Genomic DNA, 18,093 nt, shown 5'->3' on the forward strand with positions numbered 1-18,093 from the left:
CAGATGAGTACAAGCCTTGGCTATGTCTGGCAGTTCTATTAAAAATGAATGGAGCAGCACTACGTAAGTGTGACCGCCGTTCCATTCAATCTCCTCCCTACTGCAGGGGGTGCAGTGAGCCCGTAGTGAGGAGGAAGGGGGGCATGGGAATGATAAATCTGTCGCATTTTAAGACTGTCTAGTCTAAGTTTAGACCATTTACTACTTGGCACAAAAAATGCGCCAAAATTGTGGTACAATTTAGGCCATGCCCCCTTTTGGACAAGTTGGAAAAACTGTCCAAAAGTGTCTAAAAATACATAAATGTGGCTCAAGCATGTACATGGTTTTCTGGCATAATGTAAATAAAGTAAATAAGCTGTAATATTTTTTTTTAAAAGCTGCCCATTATACTGTACAGACATAACTACGGCCATACTTGCTTCCCTTGCTGTCCTGCAGCTCCTGGTCCACTGGCTCTTTGTGTTCACTTAACTACACTTCCAAGTGCTGGAGTCGGCAATGACTCACTACAGTCAGCGCCATGTGACCACAGCGGCCAATCACATTACCTGGATGTTGGGATGTCTGCGCTCTGAACCTGGAAGTGAAGCAGCAGACCCGGAGCTGAGGGAGAAGCAAGAATGGCTTCTGTTGTGTTTGCACAGTAGAGTTGAAAGCTTTTTAAAAAATCCATTGTCCCCAGATAACCCCTTTCAGACTAATCAGCGTTCAATGTTTTACAAAAAAAACTAGCCACACACAAGCCACACTGAACTGAAGGAGGAAGTCTCATCTGGACCAACATATCAAAACCTGTATATTGAAGAAAACTTTTTAGAGAAGTGTTTTAAAAGGGCCTTAACTTTTCAGACAACTTCTGCTCATCTACTAGCTGGTGTTAGTCTCCATCATTTCTGTAATATACTTGCATTACAAATTAAATTGCTTTACTGCTAGTAATCACATTTGGAAGGGAGACCCCCCAGTGACAGCCACTTCTGCAATCCGCATCTTCTGTAGTACCAAGGACACAGGGACATTTCTTTAGCAATGGGGTGCAGCTATCGTCACAGGTGGCTCCTGTGCCCTCAGGGGCTGTTCGCTGACCGATCTGCAGAGACTGTGATAACAATCTCCACCACGATCTCTGCCTCTCCTGGGTGTGTGTGTACACACATTATATTGGCTTTACTCACCATTTGGCCATAAAGCCTGAATTGTCCTGGGAGAGCAGAGGGATGGGCAGTCATATACTGCTACCCTGATGATTGGACCACAGACTGTGCAATGCAGCATTGGAAATGTGGACAAGAAAATGCAGGACAGTGAACTACTGTCAGAATGTTAGGCGTGCTACACGACCCCTGCATGAAAGCAAATTGCAAATAGCAGAACTTTAGAAAAAATGGGAAGACCACTTAAAAATCAGAATTTATAGACCTGAAACAAGGTGCAAATAACAGCAAATGAGCGGGTGAGGAGAACCTAGTGTATTTTAGAAAACATGTTGAAAACTCAGGAACGCTTTAACAAATGCATTGCTAAAGTGGCACAGTCAGGCCCCTCTCAGAGGCAAGTCAGGTATAAATGTGGAGATGCTGAGCAAAAGGAGAAAAAGTTTATCCAGCTTGTAAAGTTTTTATTTGAACTTATTAAAATCTGACCATAAAATGAGTTACTGATACAGCGCTCACACATTTCAGACACTCGCTGCATCACCGGGAAGCATCTACAACACAGGTGTCAAACACTAGGCCCGCGGGCTGAATCCGCCCCGCCACCTCATTTTCTGTGGCCCGCCGGCTGTGCACAAAGTTCCCTCACCTCCGTGCTGCTGTCAGTAGGCGATCATCCATCGGCTTGTTCTGTCTAATGCAGACAGTAATAGAGGAGTGCTGATAGCAGACTGACATTGGCCGCGAAGGAGGAAAGAAGACTGCAGGGAACATGATCTCTGTAGCGAGGAGAGCAACGCTGAGGAGGAGGAGCAGCTGCAGAGTGAGAGACGGTCAGTGCTGACCTCCTCTCACTAGCCCCACCTCTGTTTATGGCTGCAGGCCTGGGGAGACATCAGGGGCCCAAGTATGCAGGAGGGCCCCAAGAAGGACTGAGAACAGCCAGTATACCTGCCAGTGGGACCACATTGGATGCAGGTAAGTATAAAAATGTGTATAAAAATGCAGACGTGTCCTTGTGTGCATATGTATGTATGTATGTATGTATGTGTGTTTGTGTAATATATATATATATATATATATATAAGTGTGTCTGTGTGCATGTATGTATATAGTAGTGTGCGTCTGTGAGCATGTATGTGTAATAGTGTACGTCTGTGAGCATGTATGTGTGTAATAGTGTATATCTGTGTGCATGTATGTGTAATAGTGTGCGTCTGTGTGCATGTATGTGTATAATAGTGTGCATGTATTTGTATAATAATGTGCGCCTGTGTGTGTGTATATATATATATATATATATATATATATATATACACATATACACACACATGTGTATAATAGTGTGCGCCACTGGCCACTATGGGGGGACCTTATTACCAATCGGGCTACTATGGGGTTTACTTTAACTATACTGTCTTACAATTAGAATTGTCCCTATGAAGGCAGCCATAAGGCTGATGTGGCCCTCGGTGAAAATGAGTTTGACACCCCTGATCTACACTGTATTTTTCATTACACTGTGGGATTCTGTCTAGAAGATCCAAAAAACAGCATTGTGACGAGACCCCTGAAGCAGAAAAGAATGGAACCATTCACTGTCATTAGTGATGCAGACAACACTTTTGGTGTGCATTTACAAGGGTTTGGTTAATTACCGCCATATTTGGAGTATAGAACAACATAATTGACTACACTATTCTATTCCCCGAATAGAAATGAACAGATACCTGTCAAATGGACAGCAAAGTGGTGTCTGTTCATGGAATCATAGAATTGTACAGTTGGAAGGGACCAACAAGGTTATCTGGTCCACCCCCCTGCACTGAGCATATGACATCTACTGCATTTTCCTGATCAACCCAGTGGGTGATTTGGTCAGAGAAGGAAATTAGATTCGTCTGACATGACTTGTTTGCCACAAGGCCATGCTGGCTCTGGTAATACTCCATTCTCACCAAAGTACTTGGATACATGCTGTTTAATAATTTCCCGGTCTAAAAGTCAGGCTCACAGGCAGTGCTGTCTTAACAGCATTATGGGCCCCTGGGCAAAGCAGTGTACTGGGGCCCCTACGACAACCACTAACAGGAATAATAATGCTCTGCAGATCTCTTCTTCTTCTGTACACTCACATGCGATGGCCCCCCAGGCCATTACACCAACAGGGGGCAGTGTGCCACTCCACAGCAAAGGCAGGATTGATCCGCTCACCTTGAAATCTCCAGACATGAACACGACCGTCATCAGTGCCCAAACTAAAGCTGGATTTGTCACTGAAGACAATCCGTTTTCACTCTGTAGGGTCCAGTTGTGTCTTTCATGACACTACTACAAACAGAGGCAGCAGTGGGTGTCAAAGGCCGTACATGTAATGGACACCGTGAGAACAAATGTCCTTCAGTGAAGCATCTGGAAATGGTTCCGACAGAGTCAGGGGTATAACGATGGTGCCACTTGTCTCTGGATGGCGGACAACGAAACAGCTGAAGCTGCCTGTACTTGTCAAAGGATCCTCTCTACTGGTGGTGTGTCGGGGGCGTCCTTTTCCTGGTTGCCTTGTTTACATGCCCTCATATATCCACTGAAGAAGAAAATCTGCCTGGCAGAATCCATGAGGTGCAATAAAATATCAAATTCTTTATTCCTCCATAACCAGATTAAAAGGCAACGTTTCGACTACGCAAGCTATTTGTCAAGCTATAGCCATTGTGTCAGGTTTAAATACTTGGGGGAAAACAAACATTAACCCCAATCCCCTTCCAGTAATGTTTTTTCCCCCAACTATTTAAACCTAACACAATGGTTATAGCTTCTTCTATGGACATAAACTTGGGATCCAGGTTTAGGTCTCTTCGTGGCTATGCATATATCTTGCCTCACCCTGGTGGGTTGTTAACCAGTGCTGCTGGTGATCATTTCTATACTCATGTATCCACTGGTCTCATCACTTCCTAACAGTCTGGTCAGACAGGATAGGGAATAACTTGCTGGTTGGTGGAGAGTCGACAGGTGGGACCCCCACCGATCCTGAGATTTCAGCCACAGAGTGTGCCAAGCATGGTCAATGGAGGCTATTCTCTGTTCACTTCAACTGGACTGCTGGAGAAAGCTGAGCATTGAAACTCGGCTACCTCTAGTGCTTCCATTAAAGTGAATGGAGCAGGAGTACAGATGTGCCGGGATGAAATCTTGGGACCTGTGGGAATCCTAGTGGTCAGAGTCAAATTGATCAGCTAGTTATCCACTATCCTGTGGATAAGGGATAACTTGTAGAGTTGAGCGAACGTACTCTGCCGAGCTTGATGCTCGTTCGAGTATTAGCGTACTCGATGGTGCTAGTTACTCGAAGTTGTGTAACTATCCCCCCAGTGTATATAAGTCAACTATTATTACTTTGGTAATTTACTCCATTCTATCTGAAACTTCATGGCGTCCACAGTTGGGTCATGTGATCTGATTCTGGCCACTTGAGATTTATTTGGCTTCATGTTATCAAAAGAATTTCAGCATAATTCCAGTGTGGTTGTACTGCATGGCCTCTACCAAACATGTTCTTTATGAGGGACATAAACTCCTATCACGGTTACTGCTGATCAATAGGGACTCCTGTCACACAGTTATAATGAAGGAGATCACAGTTCATCCTCCTAATTGTATAATTATGGTCTGTAGTTTATATAGGTGAATCAGGGGCGTAACTATAGAGGATGCAGGGGATGCGGTTACACCCGGGCCCAGGAGCCTCAGGGGGCCCATAAGGCCTCTCTTCTCCATATAGGAAGCCCAATACTATGAATAAAGCATTATAGTTGGGGGGCCCCGTTCCAGGTCTTGCATTGGGGCCTAAGAGCTTCAAGTTATGCCTCTGAGGTGAATATAGAATATACTGAAGCTGCCAGTAGTGGTATGCCATTTTTCATATTATATGTACTACACTTAACCCAAGCGTCTGACCTCAGTATCCCTATGAGGACAGTTCATACTGTAACAGGGAAGTTGTTTTAAAGGAATTTGCAGAGTGCACCCAGGACATTCACCTCCGGGTGAAGACACAGTAGAATGTGCTGGTACCAGCAACAAGACCAGAGCTATTTCTGTATGCTTATAAAGTGGTCATAAAAGGGATAACAACTGTTGTTAAACTTAAGAACTTTTTAAGGAAGGGGTGTGTGGCTGCAACCTACAGGGATCCCTATAGAAAACGTTACCAGTTAACCATGGGGTTGGGGACATGGAAATAGAAGTACACATGGATAGTAATAATAGCTAAGGTTACTCTAGCCAACTATTGTAATCTTGGGCTTACTGGTGGCCTGCGGGCTACCTCCTCGCATCACTGGACACTTGTAGCAAAGAACAACATGATAGAAAGGTCATAGTGTAAAACAGTGTATGCATTTTCCATAGGAAAAAAAAAATCGCATCTTACTTGCATGATGTGTATGCGAATGTGATGTCATTTTTTTCTCACTCATTGAAAACAATTGGCGAGATTTCTGCAGATTCACAGAAAAATAGAACATGCTGCGATTTCTCTATCTGCAAGAGAAAAATCACACATGTAAATAGACCACATGAAAAACAATGGGGTCTATTTCAGCACGGGTTTTGTGCATCTTGCAACACAGAAAACTCACACGAGAAGCTTCTCTGCAATCCACTGGCTGTCATTGGGTACAGAGCTTCTGTAGTGACAAAGACACAGGGACGTTGCCTTAGCAATGGGGGGAGGGAGCTATCTTGACACGTGGCTCCCGTGCACTCAGAGGCTGCAGGCTGACCGATCTGCAGAGACTGTAATAGCAATCTCCACCATGATCTCTGCCTCTCCTAGGGGTGTGTGTACACACATTACATTGGGTTTACTCACCATTAGGCCATAAATTGTCCTGGGAGGGCAGAGGGATGGGCAGTCAGATACTGCCACCCCCCTGACTGGACCACAGACTGTGCAATGCAGTATTGGAAGTGTCAGCAAGGAAGTGCAGGACAGTGAACTGCTGGCAGAATGTTAGTCTTGTTACACACAGTTACAGTATGCCACGTTGCATATGATATGTATTGCACTTAACCCAAGCGTCTGACCTCAATATTGCTATGAGGACAGCTCATACTGTAACAGGAAAGTTGTTTTTAAGGAATTTCAGTGTGCACCCAGAACGTTCCCAGAAGTTCTCCTCCGGCTGAAGACACAGTAGAATGTGCTGGTACCAGCAACAAGCCCAGAGCTATTTCTGTATGTTTATGAGGCGGTCCTAAAAGGGATAACAACTGTTGCTAAACCTAAGACCTTCGGAGGGGGCGCGTGGGGGGGGGGGGGGGGAGTGACTGCGACCTGCAGGGTTCCCCTTAGAGAATCTCACTTTATACTAATAATAGCCAAGGTTATTCTAAATATTTATTGTAATCTTGGGTTTACTGGTGGCCTGCGGGCTACCTCCTCGCATCACTGGGCACTTGTAGCAAAGAACAACGAGAAAGAGAGTTCATAGTGTAAAATATAAGAACATTAATAGTGATTGTTGAGGCATCTGGATTTACAGCGGAGTGTCGAGAAACAAAGAACCCAAGTTTACTGCATACAGATGTACTACATAAATATGAGAACAGAATCAAGCTTACTACATAGATGTGATTACAGAACCAAGCTTACTACATACAGATGTACTACATAAATATGAGAACAGAATCAAGCTTACTACATAGATGTGATTACAGAACCAAGCTTACTACATACAGCTTACTATATAGATATGAAGATACAGTAACGGAACCAAGCATTAGTACATACAGATGTACTACATAGATATGGTACCAGAACAGAGCTTACTATATAATACGGTAATAGACCATAGGAAAAAGCCTGTTTTTAAAGAGACATGAACCATTATTTTATATAATCAAATTACCTTAACAAAAAGAATGTGGGGGGAAGGTGGGGGTAAATTTATATGTGACATTTAGTTCAACAGCAAAGAAAATGTCATTTTTGCACTAACCATATTTTTAAGGTAGTTTTATGATGAAAAAAGCTCTAGGACAGAATATTACCTTTCTAGCAACACATTCATTTCCTCCTTCTAAGAGTTTTTACAACATGGGTGATTTAGAACTGGTGGATATTTCCCAACAATACATCTAACTTCCTTGTAACCTGCTGGACCAATCAGAAGCAATCTAAGAGGCCCTATGGCAAGAGTTTATTTCTGGACTCCCCTCCGCGCTCAGTACTATGTTCTACTCCTGTTTCCCTATAATGAGATCCTCGACCGGGCAGAGGAACATTGTTGTCCTTGTAGAGAGGAGTCTTTTCAGGGATGTGTTCCCTCATTGACATTGACAAGTGTGTGCTGATTACTCTTAGATGTCACTACTTCTGTAAATCCCTGGGGGGAAGGTGCTGATTTAAGAGATAACGTTTAACCAGCAATGGTTTTAGGTTGAAAAACTTGTATTAAATCCAGATAACAGTCTGATCTCCTCTGTAAAGTTCTTCCAAATGCAAAGTACATGCACCTTCCATACTGAAATATGTAATGGGGAGCGGACCCAGAATAACCTGCTGTAAATGATACAGAAAGCCAAATACCAAAACCCAAGTGCATTATAGTGGGTGCCAGACGGATGGGACATTGAGTTTCCAAAGTTGTGCTGGTATTTAATATTCCCCAATCAATAATGTACTAAACAAAAATGGTGGATGGCATTACCACCCACAGTGGACAGCGCAGGTGCTTAATGATAGCGGCTGGCTAGAATTGTCCATGCAAACAGACCATCGACTCGGGCAGAAATCACATCCACATACAATCCAGGAGCCCCACATGTATATCCTGCAGGTCAGTGCAGTATTCTTTAGCTTCGATGGGATATCGGAGCAGAAGACTCATCAGAGACCTCTGTTTCCACCACAACCCCGGACATAACGCCTCACCTGGGCTCGTGAAGTTGCTAACTGGACTCTAGAAGGCTGGCAACATGTGGCATGGTGCCAATTGTTTCAGGCTGATGGTAGGGTGTGATACAGACCCCATGAAGCCATGGACCCCAGTTGTCAACAAGGAACTGTGCAGGCTGGACCTAAGTTTGGGTACATATCATATATAAAATAGTTTTCATCAAGTTTTTGCATGGGCAAAGGAGAAGAGCAACATTGTTTGGGGAATTTATTTTGACGGCGTTCACCATGTGTTACAGGTATTACGTTTTTATTTTTTGGGTCATTATGATTATGACAGCGTCAAATTTATTATGTTTTGCAATAAACACTTTTTTTCTACAAAAATTTTTTTGTAGCTTCACATTCCAAGACAAGTGCAAGTTTCCATTGTTAGAGCTCTATGCGGATTTGTTTTTGTGGGATGACTTGCAGTTTTTATCAGTACCATTTTGGAGGTAAATACAACTTTCTGATTACTTTTTATTCCTATTTTGAGAAGAAAATGACTATTCATGCATTTTTTCTTGGATTCTTTGTTTTTCAAAATTTACTAGGCTGGATAAATAGTGTAATATTTTATAGTATTGTTGTTATGGATGCGGTGATACCAATGTGTAGGTTTTTTTTAAAAATATTTAAAGCATTGAGTAAGGGGAAAAAAAAACTTTAAAAATGTTTTTTTTTCTGTTAAAACAGTTAGATGCCATGATCAGCAATGACTGTCGCATCTGCGGGGGTTAAACAGTTAAATAGTAGAGGAGTGATTAGATGAGTAAGTCCTCATATTCTCACTGCTTTTCTGAAAAAAAAGACCCCCAAGTATGTTCTCTGATTGATGAGGGGGTGCCCATGTCACTCCTTTCCTGGGACAGACAGGAGAAATAGGGCTCCTTCACATGGGAATATTTACATGCACAATATGCAGAGAATTTTACCCACTGATTTCAATTTTGATTGTGTGCATTTAGGGCCCGCAAACAAATCTGCAGAATGCTCTGTGTTTTTGCGCATTTATACACCAAAGACCCCCATAGAAGTCAAAGGGGGGGGGGGGATGGGGTGCAAATGTGCGTGCAATATGCAAGGATATGCGTAATACACTGTAATTAAGCTGTAAAAAGCATACATCTAGAACTCATTAGAGTATATTAGCCATTCCAAACAGTGAACATGCCCTAGGGGTGGAAAAAGCGCAGTGAAATATACCGATATGCACACCAAAAAAGCTTTGCTCAGAGTGCAAAAAAGTTGTGCTGAGGCGCGTGCAAATGCGCATACCCTTGTGTGAAGGAGCCCTTGCAGATGGTTTTCTTGGGGTAATCTGAAGATGCTAAGGGGATTAAAAACCCATTACTTCTGAGTTGAGATGAGCCCCAATTGGCTATTGGTCCAACGATAGGAACCCCACAGCAACTGATTTGCCTGCTACCCTGGTAGTTACCTATGCTACCCATGCCTGATAAGAAGTTGACCTTTCTGGAAACTGGAAAATGTGCTGGTACCTGCAACTAATACAGAAGTGCCCTTATTACCTGCTGCCCCCTAGTGGAGCCCTGTTTCATAGACTGATGTACAGCCATTACAATCTGCTGTTAACTTTGTTTATAGTCTCAGTTCATGTAAGGATAATCGGGTCGGGCAAATATCATGGATTTGTCGGCACTATATCTGATTTTTTTTAAATTGGGAACATTTGAAGGGGCATATTAATGGGAGATATGAAGCTGGAACCGAACATTGCCTGTTAGTAAGAGGTATAGCAAGAGGAAACCTATCCAGTGCACTAAAAATACTGCAGTCAGGTAATAAATGGTTGTACAGCTCTACAATAATAGTGGAATTCTGCACAATGACCCTTGGAACCGCTACATAAAGGGCATAAATGGCCCTGCGTTAGGGTCAGTTCAGGGTTTCCATCTCTCATCTCCGCTTTTCGAGGAGAGAAACTGAAATAAAATGGAAAAAAAATGATCCGTTTTTTCCTCCCATTGATTTCAATGGGATTTCAAAAAAACGTGAAGGTTTCTGTTTGCTTCTGTTCCAATACGTTTCCAGGAAAATAGCGCAGCCTGCAGCGTCATTTTTCCTTTTGCTTTCCATTTTTCTGAAACTCCTGAACTGACCCTAACGCAGGTGTGCAAGCAGCCTCATTCAGGGCTCCCATAACAGCGCCAAGTAATGTGCAAACAGTAACCCCTAATAGCAACCGCTACTAGACATCATACTGATGTTCTGCACTCATTTCCAAGGCCGGCTTGCAGAGTTTTAATAGTACATCTGCTACTATGTTTTTCAGCAGCTAAATCCCAAATCAGCAACAAAGTTTCAAAAAACTAAAGTACAAATAACAAATGTAACTTGCAGCAAATTTTTTACATTGTATAAAAGCATGAACTCTCCCCTTCCCCATAAAGCATTCTAAGCCGCACACGTCTACCTGCCTCTCCGTAGATTATATGGCTCTCATCCCTCTGGGTGTGGGCCGAGCAGAGAATGCGCTGGTACCAGCAACTCACAGGAATGACACATGATTGATAAGATGCCGGAGTGTGGTACCAGCACATTCTCACCATTATACAGCTCTCCTCCGCCCATCCCAGCCAGCCAGCGCAAACTAGATGCAGCATGCAATGTTAATGAGTGGCCTCTATCAGCTTCTATGCATCTGGAGCAGAAATGGAATATATAGAAACTTTGATTGCAACATTAAGTTGAGATAGATAGATAGATAGAGGCACACGCACACATAGCCTCTCTCCCCCCAAAAAAGACCTACCCAAAAATAAGCTCTACCCTGCTTTTTTCGGGATTTTTGGGGAGGCTTGAAATATAAGCCCTACCCTGAAAATAAGCCCTAGCTGCAATACATTAAAAAACAATACATTACCTAGCAGGCTCGGTCCACGTCCCTCCCGCTGCCTCTTCAGAGCTCCGGCAGGCTTCCTACCGTCCATGGCTGCCCAGACAAGATCGCCTCCTGGTTACAGGATTCAAAAATCCTGCCTCCAGGAAGCGGTGGCTCTGATTGATTCTCGAGTGCTGCCTAGCCAATTAGTGCAGCGCTCGATGAACCAATGTGATGGCTGGGATTGGTACATCCAGCACTTCATTAATTGGCTGAGCAGCGCTTGAGAACCAATCACAGCCATCACGTTCTAGAGGCAGGATTTATGAATTGGTGAATCAATGCCACGGCTCAACCGATTCATAAATCCAACCTCCACAGAGCGATGGCTGCCGGAGCTCCGGAGAGATCTAGGAGGAATGTCGACCGAGCCTGCTATGTAAGTATAATAAGATATTTCCCAAAAATAAGACCTACTGCCTTTTGTGGGCAAAAAATTATTATAAGACAGGGTCTTATTTTCAGGGTAACACGGTTTACACACATACATACATACCAAGATATCTATACTAGAAGCAGAAGGAGAAGAATCACACAGATCAGTAGTGATGAAAAAGGGTTCCAGAAGCCTACAAAACATTAGTCGGCTAATAACAAGAAATACGTGCTTTTATGGGAGTGTCTATCAACTAAATGTTGCAATCAAAGAATACCCCGCTGTCTACAGCAGAACATTTAAAACAAGCTGCCCAGAAGCACATTTTAAATGTCCCATTGTAAATTCCCGTTAGTCACCGTGGGAATTACTGGAACCCTCGGGCAGTCCCCTCATCCCCGCAGGGACTAACAGGAGTTTACAGCAGGTCATTTAAAATGTGCTTCTGGGCAGCTTGTTTTAAATGTCCGGCTGTAAGCAGCGGGGGATCTATTCCCAGCGCAGGAGTTTCCATTAACTGCTGCTCCCATAGGAGTCTATGGAAACGCCTGCACAGCTCGCACCATTTCACCGTTTCACGCACCTAACATTCTCTCATGAGAGAGCTTCTATAGGAACTAGAGATGAGCGAGCGTACTTGGCCACGCCCTTTTTTCGCCCGAGTACCTCGATTTTCGAGTACTTCCGTACTCGGGCGAAAAGATTCGGGGGGCGCCGTGGGTGAGTGGGGGGTTGCAGTGGGGAGTGGGGGAGAGAGAGAGAGGGCTCCCCCCTGTTCCCCGCTGCTACCCCTCGCGCCTCCCCCCGCCCCCCTGCGCCCCCCCGAATCTTTTCACCCGAGTACTGAAATATTCGAAAATCGCGGTGCTCGATCGAGTAATTACTAGGAACCCATTGGTTCTTTTAAAAGAGCTCTTTTTGCTGTACTGTGATTGGTTGCTATTTGTTATACTGCTGCGCTGTTGTAGTGTACAGGACTTGATGTGCAAATGTTCTGGAAGTTTCTGGATGGTCTATGTAGTCTTGTGTAGTCTTGTGTTTCTGTGTTTTTCCACTGTCTTCTATGTGTATGAATATGATGTGTATTGCACCTTTGCAGCACTAAATGGGTTACTGTCTAGGTTACGTCTGGGAAAGTATCACTTTGTATGTCATGTGACCTTGTTTGATATATGTGGATGCACAGCACATGAAAGTGGTTGTTGGTTGTTGTTGAGTTTAGTTTGTGGAGAGAGGGGTCAGTGGACAGGACTAGCCTAGGCCTGTACTCAGACACCTTCAGTCTGAGTACTAGAGGAGATGGAAGGGTCTGAGCGGATACCTCTTTATGCCCCGAACTCCGACCAGGGCATTTAAAAGATTAACAGCCACAATGATCGTGATCGCTGTTGCAGGTGGGTGGTGGCTGTCGCCTGAATCCAGCCTCATGCCCATTTACGCAGGCAAAGAGCCCATATTGAACTAATTACACTAATTGTGCATTTCAATGAATGGGAGCTTGATTTTTTTTTTCAAAAAGTGCAAAACCCGCTCAAATACGTAACGCCCATTCCACAAAAGCACATGTACATGCTCTGACGCCCATGTGATACTGTGTTTCCCCAAAAATAAGACACTGCCTTATATTATTTTTTGCCCCAAAAAAGGCACAGTGTTTTATTTTCAGGGGGGGGGGGGGCCTTATACTCACCTGGTCCGCGGCGTCCCGCTGCCTCGTGCTGTTGGTCTCTTGCGGCGATGCGGCAGTCTGCAGTGTCCTCCGCGCTTGAATATCCTCTTCTTTCTGGTGACAGGGTTTTGAATACCCTGCCTCCAGCAAAGTAAGAACTGTGATTGGGTTGAGCACCAGCCAATCAGTGCCGACCCTCGATGAACCAATCACAGCCATTCAATGACTGATTGGCTGTCACTCGATCTAATCACAGCACTTGCCTTGCTAGAGGCAGGATATTCAAAGCACCGTCACCAGAAAGAAGAGGATACCTCAGCGTGGAGGACACGGCAGCTTGCTACAGTGCCGGGGACCATTGCAAGGGATGCCGTGGACCAGGTGAGTATGGATGTTTTTTTGTTTTTTTTTTCATGTACTTTAGCTAGAGCATATTTTTGGTAGAGGGCTGATATTTCAAGCCAGGGCAGGGCTTACTTTTGGGGTAGGCCTAACTTTCAGGGAAAAACAGTACCGGTCTAAGGTGTTAAATGAACCCATTTGCCACTATTCAGGAACCATAAAGAGAAGCTGTTCAACTGAGTACGTTTGTAGTGCCCCCATTTGGCTTTCTTGTCTAGAACAGGTAGAGTCCACTTCACTGAGAGGCTCAATAGACGTAGCGGGAGGTTTAGGGAACTGTCTAATACAAAATCTGTCTCAGTTGTCTATAGCAACCAATCACAGCACAGCTTTCATTCCTCATACTGCTGAGGTAAAATGAAATCTGCAATGTGATTTGTTGGTATTTTTTATACTGCTGAGGTAACATGAAAGCTGCGCTGTGATTGGTTGTCATTTCTTATAATGCTGAGGTAAAGTGAAAGCTGCACTGTGATTGGTTGCTATTTCTTATACTGCTGAGGTAACATGAAAACTGTGCTGTGATTGGTTGTTATTTCTTATACTGCTGAGGTAACATGAAAGCTGCCCTGTGATTGGTTGTTATATATTATACTGCTGAGGTAACATGAAAGCTGCCCTGTGATTGGTTGTTATATATTCTACTGCTGAGGTAAAGTGAAAGCTGCACTGTGATTGGTTGTCATTTCTTATGCTGCTGAGGTAAAGTGAAAGCTGCGCTGTGATTGGTTGCTATTTCTTATACTACTGAGGTAACATGTAAACTGCACTGTGATTGGTTGTTATTTCTTATTCTGCTGAGGTAACATGAAAGCTGCGCTGTGATTGGTTTCTATGGGCAACAAAGACAGATTTTCTTTTACACAGGTTCAGTCTGCTCCATAATTTTCACCATGTGCATTTCTATAGGAAACCAGACAGAAATGACACAACGATGGAGGAATGTTGGGGATTGATAGTGAGTGAAAGCAGGTTATGATTTTACCACAGAAGCCTGGTCTGTGTAATAACATGAATCCAGAATGTAGAGGGTGTTTTCATGGCTGGTTGATATATTCTATCATCTGATGCACGGGCTCGGCACATACCGTGTTTCCCCCGAAAATAAGACAGTGTCTTATATTAATTTTTGTTACACGCATAGCTGCCTGGACACTATTTAAATTGACTTTTGTAATTAATCGTTAGCAGGGCTTAATTTTGGAGTAGGGCTTATATTTCAAGCATCCTCAAAAAGCCTGAAAAATCATTTTGCATCCTCGAACATTCTGGAAAATCATGCTATGTCTTATTTTCAGGGTATGTCTTATTTTCAGGGAAACAGGGTATATGCAAGATTTGCCAAACCTATAAAACCGCAGGCACCTTGGTGATATATTTGGCACATAGCCTTGTTCCTCTAGCTTCACGTTGTCTTCATAGGTCACTATTAATACATCTGCTCCTATACATCTATAGGATCCACTGTGGGAATTGTTGATGATGCCGTTCTGCTATTTAGCAAACAAACATCTAAGAGGCCGTTCACACATCTTCACAGAGCGCAGGTTTACTGTGGAATTTCCTTGCACAATTTCTGCTTGGGAAATCCGCAGCATTTCTAGTAGCAGTGACGTAGACGATATTCCCAAATTCTCATACACCTGCTTATAAAGAACCCACATTTATACCCGCACGTACGTTGAGCGGTAACGCAGATTTTAGATCCACAATATGTCCATTATTTTCAGTGTGGATTTCACCACTTTCCTTGCAAAAAGTGAAACCCGCAGCAAACCCACAACATTTCTACTCCAGAACCCAATGTGGATGTGGTGGATTTCGCCGCTGTGGTTTTCCTGTGAGTTTTCGGCTGCGGAATCGCCCTTAGGGGTTTTCTGCATGTTCCAGATCTCCACCACAATGCCCGCAGATCTCTGCTGTTTGCCTGGACTTGTTGATTGAAGCAATGCCAAGTACAGTTAGAGGTTCGCAGTCCAATTTTAGATTCAGGGTTTCCTAGGGGGCTTTCTCTTTCTGCCATTATACAATGGCACCATCTGCTGGCTAGAGCCAGTACTGCGGTATGGGACATGCTGGAGAGGCCCCCGACAACAAAGCGGCCAGTAATATACAGTAAGAATACCCTGCTGGATGTCTTCCAACATCAGAGCTGTACAGCCTTCAATCAGAATGTCTTCAGACATCAGACAGTGGATTTGAAAGGGTTAAAAAGGTGGAGCAGAAATACGAAATTCCAAAGATACAGCAGATGTTAACGCCATTTGTATGTGGCAGGAGGCCGGCTCATTGGATTCCTAGTTGCCCTCCTCGCTCACCTGAACTGCCGGAGTGGGAATGATTCTGATAACGGTGATATAGTAAAGAGTTGTTCATAAAGACTAGAGATGAGCGAGCGTACTCGGAAAAGCACTACTCGCTCGAGTAATTTGCTTTATCCGAGTATCGCTGTGCTCGTCCCTGAAGATTCGGGTGCCGGCATGGAGCGGGGAGCTGCAGGGGAGAGCGGGGAGGAACGGAGGGGAGATCTTTCTCTCTCCCACCCGCTCTCCCCTGCTCCCCGCTGCGACTCACCTGTCAGCCGCAGCGGCACCCGAATCTTCAGGGACGAGCACAGCGATACTCGGATAAAGCAAATTACTCGAGCGAGTAGTGCTTTTCCGAGTACGCTCGCTCATCTCTAATAAAGACATTTCCTGATATAAAGTGACTTACAAGCTTCACTTTACAACAGCCACGTCACAGTCACTTCTAGATTTTATTTCTATTGAGGGCTTTTAACACAAACTGATAAGTAATACAGAATGTTGGGTTTTCGGATGTTGGAGTGATAATGGATTGTGCAGATCTGCATCTTTTAGGTTGTGTGTTTTGCAGTCTAGAAGGCATCTTGTGTCTAGGCGGTAAAATATCCATTGTGTCTTTATAATCGGTACAATATATATAATTATCTTCTTAGGACACATTATCCAGTTTAGCTTTCCTACTTTGACACCCATTTAAACTATAAGGCTGCCTGTCCACAGGCGATGATCCTTAGCGGATGATGATCCTTAGCGGATGATGATCGCCCGCGGATCACGCTCTCTGAAGCTTTCCATAACGTTGCTATGGAAAGCGCTGCGCCAACGTCCAATCATAGCGATTCTCCACTCACGGGATTTAAATCGCTGCATGCCGTGATTCTCCGCGGTGAACCTATCTATCAGATAGGCTCACCTCAGAGACCTGTCAGTGCTCCCCCCTCCTCTCCCACTAGTGTTATTCCGCCTCGGCCGTGGACAGGGGGCCTTAAATGCTTCAATCTTTCACATTTGTTGCACAAGTGAATGAGAAGGACTGAATGATCGGTATTTAAACCTTTAGAGAAGCCTTTGGGGGCCAACAGAGGTAAGCATTATAGAGCCAAGCAGATATGTATGTAGTTGAGTGACCTCCGTACATATTCCTGTTAATAACTCAGGCTGTCAGCTATTAGGTAATCTAAGAGTGAGACCTTAGTGTTAGATTAAGGCCTCATTCACACTGGCAACGCAATCTTAAGCTGGCCGCATAGCTGCGATCAAGCCCTGAGATTAATTAGCGTCCATCCACACTGGCGTATCGCGTGACAAAGACGCTGCAGCGTGGAATTCCATCGATCAGCAGAAATCGTCGGAATGACTACTAATGCTTAAACAGAGCCAGATGTCTTCGTTTCCGAGCGCCGGACGCAGATAAACTCACTCCTCCTCCCTTTGTTTTCAGCTCCCATATAAGTTTATGGGAGCCATCAGTGTTTTTTGTCAAAAGATAGGTCAAGAATAGAGATGAGCGAGACTGCAGGTTCGGGTACCGGCAGCGGGCAGGGAGCTGCGGGGGAGAGCGGGGCGGAATGGAGGGGAGATCTCTCTCTCCCTCTCTCCCCCCCTGCCTCCCTCCTGCTGACTGCCGCTACTCACCGCTCCCCCGCGCCAGCACCCGAACCTTCCGTCTCGAGCGGGCAGGTACTCGCTAAAAACAATGCTTGCTCGAGCAATTGCCTTTACTGAGTATACTCGCTCATCTCTAGTCAAGAAGTGTCACAGCGTGAAAACGGTCGCCGTGTTGACAGTGCGATTTTTTTTTTTTTCACGCAACGGAAAATCGCCCATGTGAATGAATGCATTGGAATCAAATTCTTCACATGGTTGCGATTTTTGGCTGACCTTTTATTGTGGCTCGTAAACTCACCCATGTGAATGAGGCCTAATGTGCATATAACATCTATGGCTACTGTGGACTTTTATATCAAGTTGTAGCATGTCGTCTTGCCTGTTCTCCCTTCTGCCGGCCTGTGACAACATCAGAGCTCTTGTTCTGGGGGAATAGTCACACAGTAGTAGCTCAATTTAATACTTGTGTCTTCTTTTTTAACCCTTGATATTACTGTTTAGATCTCCGTCTTGTGGGTGGGTTACTGCTGATCCTTTAAGGGCGCTATTAACACTCAGGTAATAGCACCAAGTGCCGGCTACACCTCTACTTGCAGGTTCAGTCTGGTAATTGTCAGGGAGCCGTAGGCCCTGCCGCCGCTCGTATGATAGCGTCCCAAGACATAAATTGCTGCTGGAAGTCATTTCCCATATTGGCAAAATGTTTGGTGTATAAAATATCATTAGG

The sequence above is a fragment of the Eleutherodactylus coqui genome, chromosome 6 (genome assembly GCF_035609145.1).
Source record: "Eleutherodactylus coqui strain aEleCoq1 chromosome 6, aEleCoq1.hap1, whole genome shotgun sequence".
Taxonomy (NCBI): domain Eukaryota; kingdom Metazoa; phylum Chordata; class Amphibia; order Anura; family Eleutherodactylidae; genus Eleutherodactylus; species Eleutherodactylus coqui.